A 17,714-nucleotide genomic window follows, 5' to 3' on the forward strand; every position below is an offset into this window, starting at 1 on the left:
TTACCTACTCGTGTTGGATACATTTTTTGCGAAAGCCCTGTCAACACGACTAGCAAAATTTCACGGAACTTGACGCGAAAGTTAAGTTCCATAAACCTATCTCTGTGTGGACAAGCTCCTCCATTTATAAGAAATGAACCAAAAAAATATGAAAGAACAAACAAATGTGGTTTAATAATTTTAACTTCCGCCGCTGCGCGCTGTGTTTGGCGCAATGCGTGAAGTATTCCTGGAGTCTTGTAGGCGCTATGCGTTTCACGCCAACCGCTCCTGACCGCACTAAGTTTGGCGTAATGGGTGAAGTATTCATGCAGTCTTGTAGGCGCTAATGTGTGTTACATGCCGACCGCTGCGCCGAGGGCTTGTCCTTTTCATCTCAAGTCCTCGTCATCATTTCTCTCTGCACTGAGCTCCAGGCCAAATTGCGTGTTTAGTTCCTCTCTTAACTCGACTAATGAAAGATGCTGTCTCTTGTGTCTTGCTGTCTCTCAGGAAAGACAGATTTTGTCCCCTGTTCTCATTGATGATTTTTTTTTCTGAACCAGATTTGTTTTATACCCACCTTTAAAATAAAATGCAAAATTTGCCGCCCCCTAAATTTGCCGCCATGGGCCGCGGCTCATGTGGCCACCCCCTTAATCCGGCCCTGGTCACTACCTCTCAGACGCGGAGATATCAAACACCGCAACCGAGATACGCATTTTTGAGATCTCAATTTCCCGGAAAAGTAGATTTTAGCCGGGAAATTCCGAGAAGTCTCCCGGGAAAGTAGATCCTAGCGAGGAGTCTCGCGGGAAGAGTCTCCACTGGATCCCTCTCTTCTTCAATGACTTTCAGCGGCTGAAGCGGCCGAGAAACAGGTGCCGCTACCTCTCGGCCGCCGCGGGAAACTCGCGGGCGGCTCGGCGGAAAACGATTGATTTTTCAGCGCGGGGTGGCGCTGCGCTGCGGGCGGCGGGTGGCGCGCAGGGCAGCGCCGGCACCGACGCCGCGCCGGGCCGGGCGCGGGGCGGCCGCGGCGGCGTTGTGACTGACGCGGACGGGACGCGTCGGGCAGTCACAATATTGGTCCCGTCCCGGCGAGTGGCGAGTGGGAGCCCGCGCCCGGCTCACGACACCCGAATTCAAACTCGGCTGCTTCTTTTAGATTTTAGGTCACCCTCCCGACGTTCAGTTTCGTGGCTCTCGTCTTCCCATGTGTACGTCCTCGCTCCGCCGCCGCCGCGCCGCACCGCGACGTCCGAGACCCGCGGAGACCGTCTGAGACCCGTCTGTAAACACGAGCATGACCGCGTCTGTTTTCTGACGTGCCCCCGAGAAATGCGCCCGGCGAATCACCTTCAATCGGGAACCAGCCTGCTTCATCCCTGAAGCGTTAACCTCCCTGCTACGGATCTAAGGTAGGTTTCTATCCCACGCCGGAACCGTTTCTACTTTTCCACCTCGCATCTCTTTGGGAGAAAACAGTCTCAGAGCGATGCCCAGACATCGTGGTGCATAGAGAAAAAAAAGGAGGTGTTTGCATCTTGAGGTTTGTTTACCCTGTGACGTAGGTCGTCACAACCTGGCCAGCGAAATCCGGAATTCGAAATTTGAAAAACGGACCATAATGTCCGATTTTTTTACTGAAATCAACTCATTACATAATTTCAAGCACTTTTTATAGAATGACTTGTTTCCTTGAATTACACCATTTCCAAGAAAATCGACAGGATATAAACGTCGCTGTACCGACCTACGTCATCAAATCATCAAAAAATTCCAAGATGCCCGAAATGCAAACACCTCCTTTTTTTCTCTATGATCGTGTTGCAGCTTCATCGTCTCTAAGGGACTGGAGGCTGTATCGGACACAAAACGAGAAAAGCCGAATTGACAGAGTGTGGTGGTTACGCACATTACTATTTCGCCTTCAATTCAGAAGCTAGGCCAAGAGGTATCCTTGGAGTGGCAATAGGTTATTTACTCGAAGATCCGCGTTTCATGTTGTCTAGAAATGGATTGTATTTTGCAGATAGGAACCAAGAGCATTCCAATGGCGCCAATATCGTGCAACTTTTTTTTTACATTGCAAATACAAACGGATTAAATATCAAAACAATTTTTATCTTACTCTCAATAAACTATAAATTCGAGATGTAAGTTACCGCTGTCGATTTAATTTTTTTCATGATTCCAGGAATTTTATTGCAACCACGTATGTTGCACAATCTTAGCAACAATGGAATGCTTTTGGTTCCGTTTTGCAAAATGCAATCCAAATTTTCTTGCTATAGAACATGCATCTAAGGAGTTTGATGCTAGCTCTGTTTTACAGCCCAAGTTTCAATTTAGGTTATCAAAATAATAATCCATTCCAGAATTTCTCTGAGGAAAATAGATGCAGGAACTACAATTGCAAAGAACTTAAGTAACCTGGAAATGGCTGTTAGTAAATGTAAATTTGCCAGACGTCTGGTCAAAGCATTAACACATGTGATGTGTGCTACGAGATAGCTTGGATAGGTATTAAAAGAGGCAGCGAGGTCTGGCCAGCACGTTAATAGACTCTTTTATCGGGTTTCCTGTAATCAAAAAAAAAAAAAAAAAACTATGTTCACAAGCAGTGCTACATGCTGTAGTTTTCAGCAGTTCCCTATGAAAATTTCAGGCCGAGATTTTAAGACACTCTTTTGAGTTAGCTCTCTCCTGCATGTAGTTTTGCTCAGATTTCTTTTTATAATACACCATGGGATAGCAAGGCCTAGCAAAATCCTCACGGAGTTTTCAAATCATGGCTGACTTTAAGGTACGCCTTAAAATTCTAATCTAAGGTAAACTTACTGCTTGCCTGAGAATACGTACGTGCCTTTAGATTTTGGTCGATTGGCCGACAAAATCGACTCTATCACAGTTACATCTCGGGCAAATAACTTGTGTCAAAACCTTGGTCAGCTTCATTGCTACCTTTTCTATACGAAAGTTTTATTCCGGAATTCAACCGTTTAGATTAAATTGATAAGAAAAATTTCTGTTTGGGTCTCAAATTACGAGCTGTGCTTTATTTAAAGTGCTTAAAAACTTTTACTATTCCTTTCAGGCTACCTCTTAGATCAACAATGAAATTTTAATGTTATCGGCCTAAATAGACGCATTTATGCAAAAAAGAAAAAATTGAAACTCCGCACACTTGAGTTAAGTCAAAAGGAAGGAAGTGATTAGAATTTGCATGTTTCATGGTTCTTTTGAATGTTATTCAAATTTAAATAGCTCATTGCAACATTAAAAGATACATCCAAATGTCACATGCTCCATAACGTAACTACATACATCTCGGTGTTGCAAAATTGCCCTTTGCATGTCGCAATTTTATCAGGAAATTGGCGTCTCACAATGAAAATGTCGTTGATTTTACTTCTGATTGAGCGCAAAAATACCTAAGCAAAAATTTGTACAGAAATTGCACCTTTATCCTCTCGTAAACATTCAACTGTTTTTTCCAGTTTTGCAATCTCGGAATAGAATTAAGTTCCCTCGTTTGAAAAACGACGATTATCTAAACGATTACACTCTAATCAGTGGTTTATGAATGTACCTATTTAATATGAAAACTTCGGCAAACTCGGCTTTGAACGCGATCAAATTAAATGTTTTTTTCATCTCTCACACAGTCATCTAGTTAGGATTATCTTATCACTGAGGCTAATTTCGATCTAAATTTAATTTGAAATGAGGAAAAGCGAGCCGCGTCTATCTGCTCCTTATTATATTTCGCGCTACCTCATCTCTCTGTGAGCTTGAAGCCGGCGAGCGGTGACAATGAAAATACTGCAGCGTCCCATTTTCGCAGGGCGGGGGTTGGGGGTCGGGGGTTGGTGGTGCCAGGAGGGTATTACTGCAGTGCGGAGTCAAAGAAATCTGTCAAGGGGGAACGTTCGGATGCCGTAAATTTATTTTGTCTCTCTCCAAAGTCACCAACAGTTCTCCTCCCGCTTTTTGAGTACATACTTGGACTCTCTTGTAATGGAATCTAACCTCTGTCGAGCGGAGGGCTGGTATATAAAGGCACCAAGTAGCACAGTTCAAAGAAAATATTGAAATAATTTTGCGATTTTTGGATAAAATTGCAATTTTTTCCTGTTTTTTCCTTTTTTCTTGTTTCCTTTTTTCTTTTTCTTCTTTTTATCTGTTTTTCCCCTTTTTTCTTTTCTTTTTTTAATAAAATTCCAATTTTAAATGAACAATAAAGTGAGTTTTATGTGTGAGAAAGGTGTGCAATTCCTAATGCATAAAAATGCAACTCATTCAGGGCCGGATTTACCTACTTGCCGCCCATGAGCCGCCTGCATTTTGCCGTCCCCTTCTCATTCGTTTTGAAACACCCATAAAAACCATCAAGTGAACGTGCCGGAGGGGGAGGGGTGCATAAAACGCGTTTACCTGCTCGTGTTGGATACAATTCAAAAGTTGCAAAATTTCACGGAACTTGACGCGAAAGTTAAATTCCGTAAACCTATCTCTGTGTAGACAAGGTCCTCCATTTATAAGAAATGAACCAAAAAATTATGAAGGAACAAACATAAATGTGGTTTAATAATTTTAACTTCCGCCGCTGTGCCGCGCTGATCGCACTGTGTTTGGCGCAATGCGTGAAGTATTCCTGCAGTCTTGTCGGCGCTATGCGTTTCACGCCAACCGCTCCTGACCGCACTGTGTTTGACGCGATGCGTGGAGTATTCATGCAGTCTTGTAGGCGCTAATATGTGTTACATGCCGCCCGCCGCGCCGAGGGCTTGTCCTTTTCATCTCGAGTCTTCGTCATCATTTCTCTCTGCGCTGAGCTCCAAGCCAAATTGCGTTTTTAGTTCCTCTCTTAACTCGACTAATTAAAGATACTGTCTCTTGTATCAGCTAAAAACGACAGAATCAGAAATTAATATACATTCAGGAAAAAGAGATTTTGTTCCCTTATCTTAGTGATAAATTTTTTCTCTGAATCCGATTTTTTTTATACCCACTTTTAAAAAAAAATTTTGCCGCCCCCTACATTTGCCGCCATGGGCCGCGGCCCATGTGGTTACCCCCTTGATCCGGCCCTGAACTCATTTCATTTTCATTGCAGTGAAATGAAAATGAAAAAATGCAATGTTGAAATGGCATCCAAATAAAGTTTACAGCAAAAATCCAATGGCGAACAGTGAGGCAAGTCAGTCGGGGAGGTCGGTCATTTTATGGAGAGCTGGAGACTGCAAAAACTTATATCTTCCTTAGTGCAAAACGTTGATGTGTATCAGTTGCGAGGCGTGAATAATCGATTATCGATATGCCCCCATTTGAAGCTATGGTAAAGAATCGATTATTGAGGTTTTCGTTGCGAAATACGAGCACTCTGCATTTTGAATCTTTTTCATAGGTTTAAATGCAGATCAATCAATACATCGCTTAGTATGCCACGCCACTGGCGTGTATGAGTGGTCCATCGACTAACTCATAAAATTTACCTCAAGGAGCACTTCGTGCAATTTATAATGTTGCTAAAGGGAACATCAACATTCGTCCTGGCGTGTTAAGGAAGAACGCCGTATAAACATTCGAGAGTTGCCAAATTTCCTTCGATAAAATGTTCATTTTTGAGACAAATTATGCATATTTTTCCTTGAAATTTTCAGGAACTTTAGGTGAAATTGCGAACAAAATCACATGAAAAATTGGAATAAAAACATGCGTATGAATACCAGGAAATTCGCGTTTTATCAAAGGATATTTGGCAACGCCTGAGGGTTCATGCGGTGTTTTTTCTTAGCACGGCAGTGTAGTTTTATTAAAAAAATCCATGTCCGAGTTCTCCCAAAGTCTTATTCCACTGTGGGGTGCCTCATGATGAACTCGCGGAGAACCCCTCGTGGCAGTGGCGTGACGTGCTTTGCGACGTATCTATTGTTATGCCATTTAAACCTATGGAAAAGGATCGATAAACAGGGTGTTCGCAGCGAACACCTTAATAATCGATTCTTTACCATAGATTTAAATGGCATAACAATCGATACATCGCAATTCACGCCACGCCACTGCCTCGTGGAATGAAAACCCAGGCTCAAAATGAAGCAACCACTCAGGGTGGCAGCGATGAGAGTCCTCGCGAACACTGCAATTTGCGAAGGTTCTTATTAACTAGAGAAGAGCGTTCGCGACGATTGCGAAAGGGTGAGTCTCGAGAGCAGGGGTGAAACCTTACGAGATGCTGTGCGCCTTCATTTACACAGATGCACAATATGTAGGGCACTCGTGTTCAAATAGCCCCACTCGCACGAAATTTTCATGAGGGACCGTCCGTAAATAACCTCAGAATTTCCCCCGATTTTTTTTTATCTCCCCCCCCCCTTCATCCGTGTCAAATTCTCTCTTCCACTTGTACCTTCAATTAAATGGGTTTGTCGGGTGGTCCTAGAATCCCCTCCTCTCTTACTACCTGGCGTTATTCATGGACGTCAAAAAACGTCATGGTCCTTCTAGGGAGTTTTTAATTATACCACAAAGGACTATAAAAATTGCATCACTTTTCATTTTTTTCACGCTCTAAGGTAATTAAACCTGCATTTATTGTAGGGAATTATATTTTTCATTCAATGGTCTCGTAAGTCCATTCATTCGCAAAATCTCTTGTCTCTTATCTCGCATCAAGTATAGAACTTCAGAAGCTTTGGAACTTCCATCCCTTGGACTTTACTAGTATAAAAAAATGCGCCAGGGAGGAAAAAAATTACACTATGTTGAGAATTGCAGCCAAGTTTTTTTTTTTTTTTTTTACACACCTACTTTAAACCATTTAATACCATTTAACCCCCAGAGGACGCTTCGCGCTCTATTAGGCTCGATTTGACAAAAGAACGACCAAAAAAAGAAAAGATTTACTTACTCAACTTTCATTTGTCCAATCTCCCTCTCGCCGGGAGCGATTAGAATAAAAAAGAATCGAAAAAAAAAATCGGCATTTATTTCAAACTTCTCGCAAAGACTGAAACGAAACGGAACAAAGCGTTCCATCGCTTTTGGATAGTCTGTGCCAAAGGAGCATACCTTCTATTCACCTACCTTACCCTACTAACAGACCAAGATTCTGCATTTCCCGCTTACATAGTTCAATTTTCCGCTAAATTTAAAATTCCCGCCATTAAAAAATGACCATTTTTTATTGGCGGGAAGTTCAAATGTTGCCCCCCTTTTTAAGCTTCCTAGTCTTCTCTTATATAAAAAAACCCTAGGTCCTATTTCCAAAATCTAATTAGAGCGGGCTCATCTAGGACCTATCAATCGGCTCAGTAGAACGCTCAAACGAACTATGACAAAAAATATAAATTGACCTTGTTTAAATGGAAAAATTCGCAACTTTGAACTTTACCATGTAATAGAAAAAAACCTGGGTCATATTTTGAAAATCTGAACAAAGTGGGCTCATCTAGAGACAATTGCCCGTCGATAGCAGCAAAAATCATGAAAATTGGCCCGGTAGAACGCTGGAACTAAGCATTTACCAGATATGCAAAATTAGGAGGCCTTGGAGCTTATAGTATAGATACGCCAGGAGGAAAAGATACGCCAGAAGGAAAAGATACGCCATTAGGAAAAGATACGCCATTAGGAAAAGATACGCCATTAGGAAAAGATACCCCAGAAGGAAAAGATACGCCAGAAGGAAAAGATACGCCAGGAGGAAAAAAAATTAAATAGAGAATAATAATTATAAAAAATATTGTGAAATCAGCTTTTTAGCACTTCCAGATGAAGCAATAAAAAAATTTGCATGCAAATTCTCCATTTCGCTCTCAAATCGAGTACATTCGAATTAGTTATTTGATATTTTTGGGGCATCAACCTGGGAAGAACGGAAGAGGACCATATCCCAAAAAAGCAAGATTTTCATTCGAACATCCCGCAAAAAAGGAGAGAGGCAGACTAGGCAGAGAACTGTAAACCCGTCCACGTTCAAAATGGAGCTCATTTGTAATAGCGCATGCCATGTATTCACGCCTGTGCACTGACACGATAATTGCAAGCAATTGAATTTCAGTTCTTTATTCCCTTTTTCCGGTTTTAATTGTATGCCGCGATGCAACGGACCTTCATTACGTCACCTTAAATGCGGTCGTTTGATATTCGCGATAACGTCAGTTGGATGCTCGAACCAACATTTTTAGGGTACTATTGGGCTTGGGAGTCTGCGGATTCCCTTATCCGCTAATTGCTCGGTGTTTTGCGATAGATCGATTCATGCCATTTAAACCTATGGCGAAGGATCGATTATCAGAGTATACCTTAACAATCGATTCTTTACCACAGCTTCAAATCGGATAATATCGATGGTCGACGAATCACATCTAGCTATTGTAATAATTGCTCTCTGTCGTGCATTCCCATTACTCACGGCTGAGGCCCCAGTTGACTGGGAATGGGCTTTGAAAATTTATTGCCATGGTAATATGTAACTCTGTGACTACTGAAAATACATAGGCTAAAGTTCGCCGAATTTCGCATGACTTCGTGGCGAATTTCGAGTTACAACTGCAGAATAAGCGAGCTCCCGAAGGAGAAATACCCTTTAGAGCCTTTTTGACCCTGATGTCAATAATTTTTGAAAATAATACGGAGGTAATAATAAATAATTTTTAAAACAATTTCAAATCAATTTAAATAAATTATAATACATTATAATAATTTAAAATCATTTTTTGAAAATTTAAAGTATCCAACAAATCTTAATGAGATAAATTTCACTTTCACCAACATAGTATTTCAAGACACAGTTCAGATCGGGTGTTATAAAGGGGGGGGGGGGGGCAGACTTGTACATTTAAAAAAAATTACGGGCTGTATAGACATACCGTCCGTTCGGTTTCGGACTCAGATGCCGAAAGTTCCGGGTGCTGGAGCCGTAGCTTTGATTGCTTCGGGCGCTACGCCCGGAACTTTCGGCCGCTGAGCCAGAAACGCGGACAGTAAGTCTATATAGGCCGTAAGTACGGCTTTAATGGCCGGAGTTTTTTTCCGGTGCATGAGCTTCACGTCCCTCCCTAAAAAAAGGGAACATTTTCCTGTGAATATAAATTGATTTTCTGAAAAATGTTGGTAGCTGAGTGGTTTTCTTACGGGTATCTTACAAGGAAAAGAGGATGGGGATAGAAATTCGGTCATAATGCCTTGGTTCTTCGGCTGTTTTCGTCTGTACCACTTTTTCCTCGCGACGCACAGTGGGTCGAGTCAATTAGAGAGGTCGAGCATGAAATTTTTTATTTAAATTGCAAATTTTGATGTTTATTTCGTCACATTTTAAACTTTAAAGAGTGCATCTAGAAGAAAATTTCACGAGGAAACCAACGGAGCCACTTTCATGACCTCAAAGTTTTGTATAAACGGTGTTATACTGCCGTGCTAAGGAAGAACGCCGTATGAACATTCGAGAGTTGCCAAATTTCCCTCAATTAAACATTTCTTTTCGACAACATTCATACATATTATTCCTCACAATTTTCACAGATACTTAAATATCACAGATATTTTAGATTAAATTGCGTACAAAATTGTCTAAAAATTTTGGAAAATAACATTAACAATTTTCCCAGTAAATTCGTTTTTTATCGAAGGAAACTTGGCAATGATTGAAGGCTCATACGGCGTTCTTCCTTAGCACGTTAAGCGAAGCGTTTAAAGTTTCCAAATTGTGTCCGACCTCTCCTATCGACTCGATCCCTCTGCGACGGTCCTGATAACAAAACCGCGAATTCGCAACGACTCAATTGATAAAAGCGACCCCCTTCAGTTCAAGTTATTAGCGAAAGCCCTCAAAGTCGGCGGCGATGGCGCAAATCGATGGGCCTACCTACGCGATCAATTGGGCGCGTCTCGTTTTGAAATGTTTTCAGATGCGGGCGATATCGGTCGGGAGGAGTAATTTTTCAATTAAATTTCATTGCGGCGGATCATGATTGTGCGGCACGCGCACGGGCCGCGAGTCTCAATCCGGAGTCCGGACTGCGGACGCTCTCAATTTTCATCTCCGCACCTCATTCAATACCTCCTTCGCCTCCGGCTTTGTCCGTCCGATCGCGTCCTCGCCGAGGGGGTGCGCGGGGGGCGGGGGCAGGGGGAGACAGATGCAAAGCAAAGTCTAGTTCGTTTCTTACGTCACAGCTCCCATGCAAGTGCAATCCGGGATTGCTCGATGCCCGCCGCTCTTTCAGGATGAAGAACCAGGGTTGCACGCTGCTGCGCTGAGGAAGAACACCGTATGAACATTCGAGAGTTGCCAGATTTTCTTCGATAAAGTGTTCATTTTTAAGGAAAATAATAAATTTTTTTTTAACTTGAAATTTTCAGGACTTTTCGTTGGGATTACGAGCAAAATTATTTTAAAAATCGGAAGAAAAATATTCATGAGTTCATCAGAAGATTCGGGTTTTAGCAAAGGAAATTTGACAACGCCTGAAGAAGGTTCATACGGCGACCCTCCTTAGCACGACAGCACGAGCGAATGACAGATATGAAATATTGAAAATTTCCGAAAATTTCCTCGAAGTGTTTCATGAAATTTCCGTGTGGAAGTGAGGAAATCTAACCTGAAAAGATGTTATCGTATGTAATACAAGGATGGTTTCAAAACTGAGGAAATACAAAACGCCTGAAACAATGTCATACACCGAAAAAAAAACTCCGGCCGTGGAAGCCGGGTTTACGGGTTATATACGCACCGTCCGCGCACCGGGCTCATCAGAGGCACCTGGAGCAATCTGAGCCACGGTTCCAGCACCCGCAACTCCCAGCCTCTGAACCTGGAATGGACGGTATGTCTAAATATAGCCCGTAAATTTTTTTTCAGTGCATGAGTAAAGTTTTAGGTGATAGAAGCAAGTAAACATCATTTTCTGGCATTTTTAATAATTTGCAAGCAACGCCTGACTTTTTTCTTCTTCTTCTTCTTAAAGCTTCATAGAGTCTAAGATGGTTCAGCCAATGGAGATGTTGCATGTGTGAGGGATTTGCGATTTGAATGTTGATTCTTATGCAAAAGTTCGCGAGAAACACGATGGTGCCAGTGGTTTTCTCTGAAATCATCTCCCAAACTCAAAAAAAGCTCTCAAGTTGAGGCCAAAATGGAGGGGATATCCCACCCTACCCTGAGAGTCCACCTCTACATCAAGACAAACTCTCCATGCAAAGATAGGGAGCAAATACATTAGGGAGCGATAGGGAGCTGCCACTTTATTTGGGGACTCCAAAACTGAAAACATGGCAACCCTGCTAAAATGTATTTGCTCCCTATCTTTGCATGGAGAGTTTGTTTTGATGTAGAGGTGGACTCTCAGGGTAGGGCGGGATATCCCCTCCATTTTGGCCTCAAGTCGAGAGCTTTTTTTGAGCTTGGGAGATGATTTCAGAGAAAACCAGTGGCACCATCGTGTTTTTCGCGAACTTTTACATAAGAATCATTGGTCAAATCGCAAATCCCTCACACATGCAACATCTCCATTGGATCCTCCTGTGACAACACTCTTTCCGTAAAGAGGGAATATGGTCACGGGGTCCATTTCTGGCTCATCCATTAAATCGCCTTTTTATAAAGGAAAACTGTGCACGTTATGCCGTTCCCAAAATGAGGCAGAAATAGTGTCTCCTTATTGCAAAAATGAAGTCCAATCGATATCGGTGAGCTAATCGGAGGTAAATAAAAGCAGCTATTTATCGATGCGTGCGTGTCTAACGAGTCGATTAACTCTGTCCAACCGAGGTCGGTGGTGGTGGGGATAAGTAACAATCTCATCCGTGCGAGTCGTAACGACCAAAGAGCGTAAATACATGCGAGCAATCAGCCCTCAATGTAAAAACCAATTGCTCGATTGACAAAATGGCGTAAGTACACTTTGAGATGAGCCCGGGATAGCATCGGGTCATATGGAAGAGGTGGTTCATCGTGAAATGTAGATATGTCTTTATGTCAGAAGAGTGAAGGACTGTTGAATCGTCATCGAATGACGTCCATCGATTTATTTATCTTAGCAATGCTATATATCGATTAGGATGACTCGATAGCGGTTCATCAATCTACGTGCTGGCTATAATTCATAAATTACGTGACTCACTCTTCTCGACACCCTCCGCCCTCAAACCACCCTGCCAATATACGTATCATTAAAACTCAGCCTTTTGGTTCCCATTCGTCAATGAACTCCAATTGCATTCGGGACTCGCAAATTCATAGAGATGAGCAGTGCAAACTGCACAATTTTTCGAACAGAATCATCGCATCGGATGAGTTCGATTTTTTTTCATTGCGATTTCTCTTTTTTACGATAAATCAGTTATAATTGCAGACTTCTAACACGAACTGAAGTTACAGAGCCGCATTCATTCATAGTCGTCCCTGTATCAGCTCTTTTGACAAGGGAGATCCGATATTGCATTGTGATTAAGAGTTAAGATGTGTGTTATTCGGATAGATAACTATTTTCGCTACCTGGGATATTTATGTCCATGCGACGAAATTGAGGGCCAGCCTCAAGTTGCTTTATTTACCAATAGGATCAATGCATACCAATGCTATTTTTACCAATAGGTATACGCTTTCTTTAATGTTTTAACAAAAGTTTGAGGATAGAGAACAGAACAGTCTGCTTCTTGAACAGATAACTATTCGCACTCTCCGATATATTTGTTGCCTATACGGCAAAATTGAAGGAAAACTTCAAATTGATGATATCCGCCCATAGGTTTACGCATTGTGCGTAATTGGCCTCATCGAAGTTTAAAGGAGAGGGATATGTGTATGTTTTCGAATAGATAACTATTCGCACTCTCGGTATATTTGTTGCCTATACGGTAAACTGAAGGCAAAAAAGGTTACACTCAGTCCATGTTCTGACATTAAAAAGTTTTGATTCAAGGATACATTTTTCTCCGTGCACATTGGTAATTGTGTCTTACGCTGAGCTCTGCTTTTGAGTTGTGATTTCAATTATCCAATAGATCATCATGCCGAACGCTTCCATATTGTTGGAGTAATAATATACCTCAATGGGAATATGGCCAAAAGCCTCAACCCTAATACAACAATAACACGAATTCATATGAAGCCTAATTAAATACTTTAATGACAATTTTTCTCTAAAGTAAAATGTATTTAAATAAAAAATTTAGCGTTTCACTTAAACGTTGATGAAGTTAAACGTTTTACCAGCTCAATGGTCGGTGTGTGGTTGGGAGTTGCGGGTGGATAAAATACCACGACCCGGCACAGGGGAAGCAATGAGGCCGAGCCTTATTGTCTATGAGTGCCAACGGCTCTCTTCGTAAATTCCTCGAATTTCTAGCATAAACGCGACACGACGACGCTTGGTCTCCTAATTGATGTGAATATTGCGCAATTCCGTGTTGAAAGCCCACAATGAATGAATTATTTCATCAACATTTCCGCACGGTTTGAATTTGAAAAATCAATTGAGTTCATTCAAGTATTACTCTTAATGATAATTCTAAAATGAGTTTAAATGTTCAAAAAGCAATATTTTCTCATATAAATCTTCTAGTTTGATGTGGATTCGACGATTTATGGCTATTTACGCCGGGGTCCAGGAAAACACATTAAATTTTGAGTTCTTCGAGATCTAGAGTCGAAAAAAGTGTTTTGACATGTAGTCCAGGCAAACAAGGAAAAGAGCCTGCAAAAATCCCGGGTAGCAATGTTTTCATCGATTCCTATGTAATTTTTGACGCTAAATCCGAATTTCAACTTTGCGCCATTAAATTCGGACCGGAAAGTTGCCAAATTTGGCAAAAATGGCCTAAAATCGGCCTTTTTTCCGGATTATGGCCTGTAACTTGCCAAAAATTGATCTGACGATAAAATTAGTTATTTTCAGAAATAAAGCTCGTTAAATTTCCTATAAAACAGTTCCTAGACACATTTTTGCTCAGGGCAAAATCAAGCGCGCTAGCGGGCTCCGAACTTTCTAAAATGTGCGCAGTTTTTGCCCGATGTCTCCTGTATTAATCGTCCGACGAGTAATTTCTGGACAAATTAAGTACAGAGCGAAAATTGTGTTTTTTGCGGATTATGGTCTGTGACTCGTCCAAAATTGATCTAACGACAATTTGGTTGTTTTAAAAAAAAGTTCGTTAAATTTCCCATAAAAAAGTTTCTATACATTTTTTTGCTCGAGGCAAAATTAAGCGCGCTGGCGGGCTCCGAACTTTAAAAAATGAGCGAAAATTGTGTTTTTCGCAGTTTTTGCCCGATATCTCCTGTTTTAATCGTCCGACGAGTAATTTCTGGACAAATTAAGTACAGATGATAAAATTTGCACTTAGTGAAATGAATTTATGTAAATAATAAGGATAACCCAACACATTACAGTATGCGCAATTTTCGCACATTTTAGAAAGTTCGGAGCCCGCTAGCGCGCTTGATTTTGCCCTGAGCAAAAATGTGTTTAGGAACTGTTTTATAGGAAATTTAACGAGCTTTATTTCTGAAAATAACTAATTTTATCGTCAGAACAATTTTTGGCAAGTTACAGGCCATAATCCGGAAAAAGGCCGATTTTAGGCCATTTTTGCCAAATTTGGCAACTTTCCAGTCCGAATTTAATGACGCAAAGTTGAAATTCGGATTCAGCGTCAAAAATTACATAGGAATCGATGAAAACATTGCTACCCGGGATTTTTGCAGGCTATAGCCCCTTTCATGGCTTATTTGCCTGGACTAATGTGTTTTGTTCTGTTTTGACATTGCAAATAATGCCCACGTTTCATTACATTCAAAAGACAACTGACCAGCATTTGCTCCTGTATTGCCTAACAACGTGTTCGTGAAAAATAATTGTTCCTGTAATTTTCTGTTACTTTCTTAAAAATGACCAAAAAATTTTGCGGTTATGTTTCCTAAAAAAAAAAAAAAAATAAAAAAAAATAAACTGAAATCAATTCGAATGATTGGATTAAATATAGCATTTTGACCGTAACTATCAATACTGGTCTCTGATAAAAAATGTCTGGAGTTTATAAATGATTTTTCCTCCTGCAAAATCTAAATGACCGGCACTAGTGTACGTATAGTAATTTCCTCTTGGAATGTGGATCATTTTACTCAGGCGCTGCTTTTACCGACTGCGGCTGTTAAACTTATCGCGTGGTGGACGTCAGCATGCGTGGTATTCCGCAATTACGGTTCGCCTTCATCCAGATGGGTATGCAGCCCCCATTCCTAGGAGTTTAAATAGTTGTATGCATGCTCACGGCCGGCGCGTCGTAGTCTTCGGGGGCTCTCAGAAACACCCTTTCAGCATTCATTGTTGCACCTCTTACGAGGAAACTCTCTGTTAATACTCGGCACATTGTTGTTTTATTTTTACTTATTTATTTATATTTTCTTTGACATATTTGCTCTTTTCTGAAGTATAGAACCCTTCGTTGAGGAGGTAAATTTAAATACCACTTTTGTTCTTACATTATGCTTAAAAGCCGTTCTAGCAGATTTTCTTAAATTGAAACTTGACATGCAAAAGATCCTAAAAATCTGAGAAATGTGCTTCAGCACTTGCAATCGTACGGCGTGGAATACGTGGTTTTTAAATTCAGCAATTGATATGTTTCTTTCGGGTACACGTGTCTCGGTCTTTTTCGTGAGTCGGCACGTGACATTTGATTTTGAATGTCATAAAGTCTCCCGCGGAGTTTTCTAGAGCGATGTGAAAAGTTCAACTGTGAGGCACCCCTCAGAGGATCATAACTTTGAAAATTGTGAAATATTATTTCGTGTCACTTTATCAACAGTGACAAAAAAATACCGTTCGTTTAAGTTGTTCAAAATTATCATCATCTAAACAAAGCCAATTTGTGGAGGATCAGGATCGACAATAAAATAAAAGTGAGTCGGATAAAACGAATTGGATTTAGTAACTTGAAAATGGCCAAGTTTGAGGAGAAAAAGATTTTATAAAATGAGAGAAATTGTCTTTATGATTTAACAAGTATTTTTGGTGCATGTTGTAGAGAGACAATCAGGCAGCGGTATCAAAGTTTTGCGTTTTTTGTGTCTTAAAAATACAATGGATCGGACACTTCTGAGTAAGGTTGTTCCTGACCTGAACTAAATGGAGAATTTGCACGCAAATTTTTATTTCTTCATCTAAGAGAGCTTAAAGAGCTGATTTCGCAGTATTTTTTATAATTTTTTTCTGTAATGGAAGATAGTATAAAAATAGCTTTAAAAATGAAGAAATGCACCGCCTAGTGACGTCATCTGGCGGTATTTCTCATTTAAACACATGTATTTCAGCAGATTAGATTATTTTGTCATATCTTCTCCAATAATTGCTCAAGTTTTGAACCAAGGGTATCCTCGTGTTCAGTTTATTCGGTAGTTTCCACTTAAACACGAAATTCATCAAATTTCAGACCATTGCAAATGCTCCATTGAAATGAAGATGTTCACTTACCATCCTCATGAAGGGTCATGGATTTTTTTTTTCTTTTTTTTCTTTCAAATTAGAGAATCAAATGAAAGTTGCACCCGATCCAAAAATCTGTTTTTCTCTATTGAAACAAATGTTTGAACTTTTTTGGAATTAAGTCGTTCAAAAACTTGACCACTTCATTATACTGTTGGTCGGCCGATATTTGAACGCAGGACGAGTGCTTACACGAAGTAACTTTGTTACACTGCACATCCTCTGTATTGTAATTTTTTTTGTATTAAAGACAGTAAACATTAAATTAATTAAAAAAAAAAATAAATAAATAAAAAAAAAAAAACTTCCCCTGCTTGCAAGGAGACGTGGACGTATGACTCCATTCTTCCGCGAGAAGAGAGACGAATTGCCAAATCCTGGGAAGCGCTCCAACGGCGAGATAAATCTCAGGCGGCGAAGCGACAGGTAACTTTCCGTCTGGGACGTACAAGGTGTAAAATTAGACGCTTTTCGGGGAGGGGAAAAATGCGGAGCTCTGGAGGGAAATATTTAGCTATTATTTGAACGGGATCCAAAGTTGAGATAGCAGGCTATTATGTGGCCCAGAGGTTGGCTACTTTCCATTTCAATGACGACGACGACGGACGCCTCTCTCCGCGTCCCGACGCTTCACAGTGGATCGAGAGTAAGAAAGGTCGGACAAAAATTGAAAACTTTAAAGGCTTATACTGCCGTGCTAAGGAAGAACGCCGTATGAATCTTCAGGCGTTGCCAAATTTTCTCTGATAAAATACGAATTTCTTCGGAAAATTGTAAATATCATTCTTCCAATTTTTCAGACTATTTTGTTCACAATTTAATCTAAAATATCCGAAAATTCCAAGGAAAAATATGCATTAATTTCGTCAAAAATGCATGTTTTATCCGGGTAAATTTGGCAACTCTCGAATGTTTATACGGCGTTCTTCCTTAGCATGGCAGTATAACTCCATTCATACAAAACTTTAAGGTTCTAAAAGTGGTCCCATAGGTATACTCGTGAAATTCTCTCCTAAAAGCACTCCTTAAAATTTAAAATGTGACGAAATTAACATCAAAATTTTGCGGTTGAAGCCAAAAATTTCATGTCCAACCTCTCTCATTGACTCGATCCACTGTGCGCCCCACCGCGGAGGGCATCACGGTGTAACGCGTCTCCGAAATGACAAATGATGTCCCGCAATACACCAGCCCCGAATTTACACATTCCTTTTTATTCCTCATCCCTGCCCCCCTCCC

General features: G+C 40.8%; 1 protein-coding gene across 1 annotated transcript in view; it reads left to right on the forward strand.

Moving 5' to 3' along the window:
• Window positions 1–1,006: 1,006 nt before the first annotated feature.
• Window positions 1,007–17,714, forward strand: part of LOC109039159 (galactosylgalactosylxylosylprotein 3-beta-glucuronosyltransferase P) — a 58,851-nt gene continuing 42,143 nt past the window's right edge. Inside the window, exon 1 of the mRNA XM_019054536.2 lies at window positions 1,007–1,400. The gene's annotated coding sequence lies outside the window, so the exon portion shown is untranslated. The remainder of the gene's footprint in view (window positions 1,401–17,714) is intronic.

The sequence above is a fragment of the Bemisia tabaci genome, chromosome 6 (genome assembly GCF_918797505.1).
Source record: "Bemisia tabaci chromosome 6, PGI_BMITA_v3".
Classification (NCBI taxonomy): Eukaryota; Metazoa; Arthropoda; class Insecta; order Hemiptera; family Aleyrodidae; genus Bemisia; species Bemisia tabaci.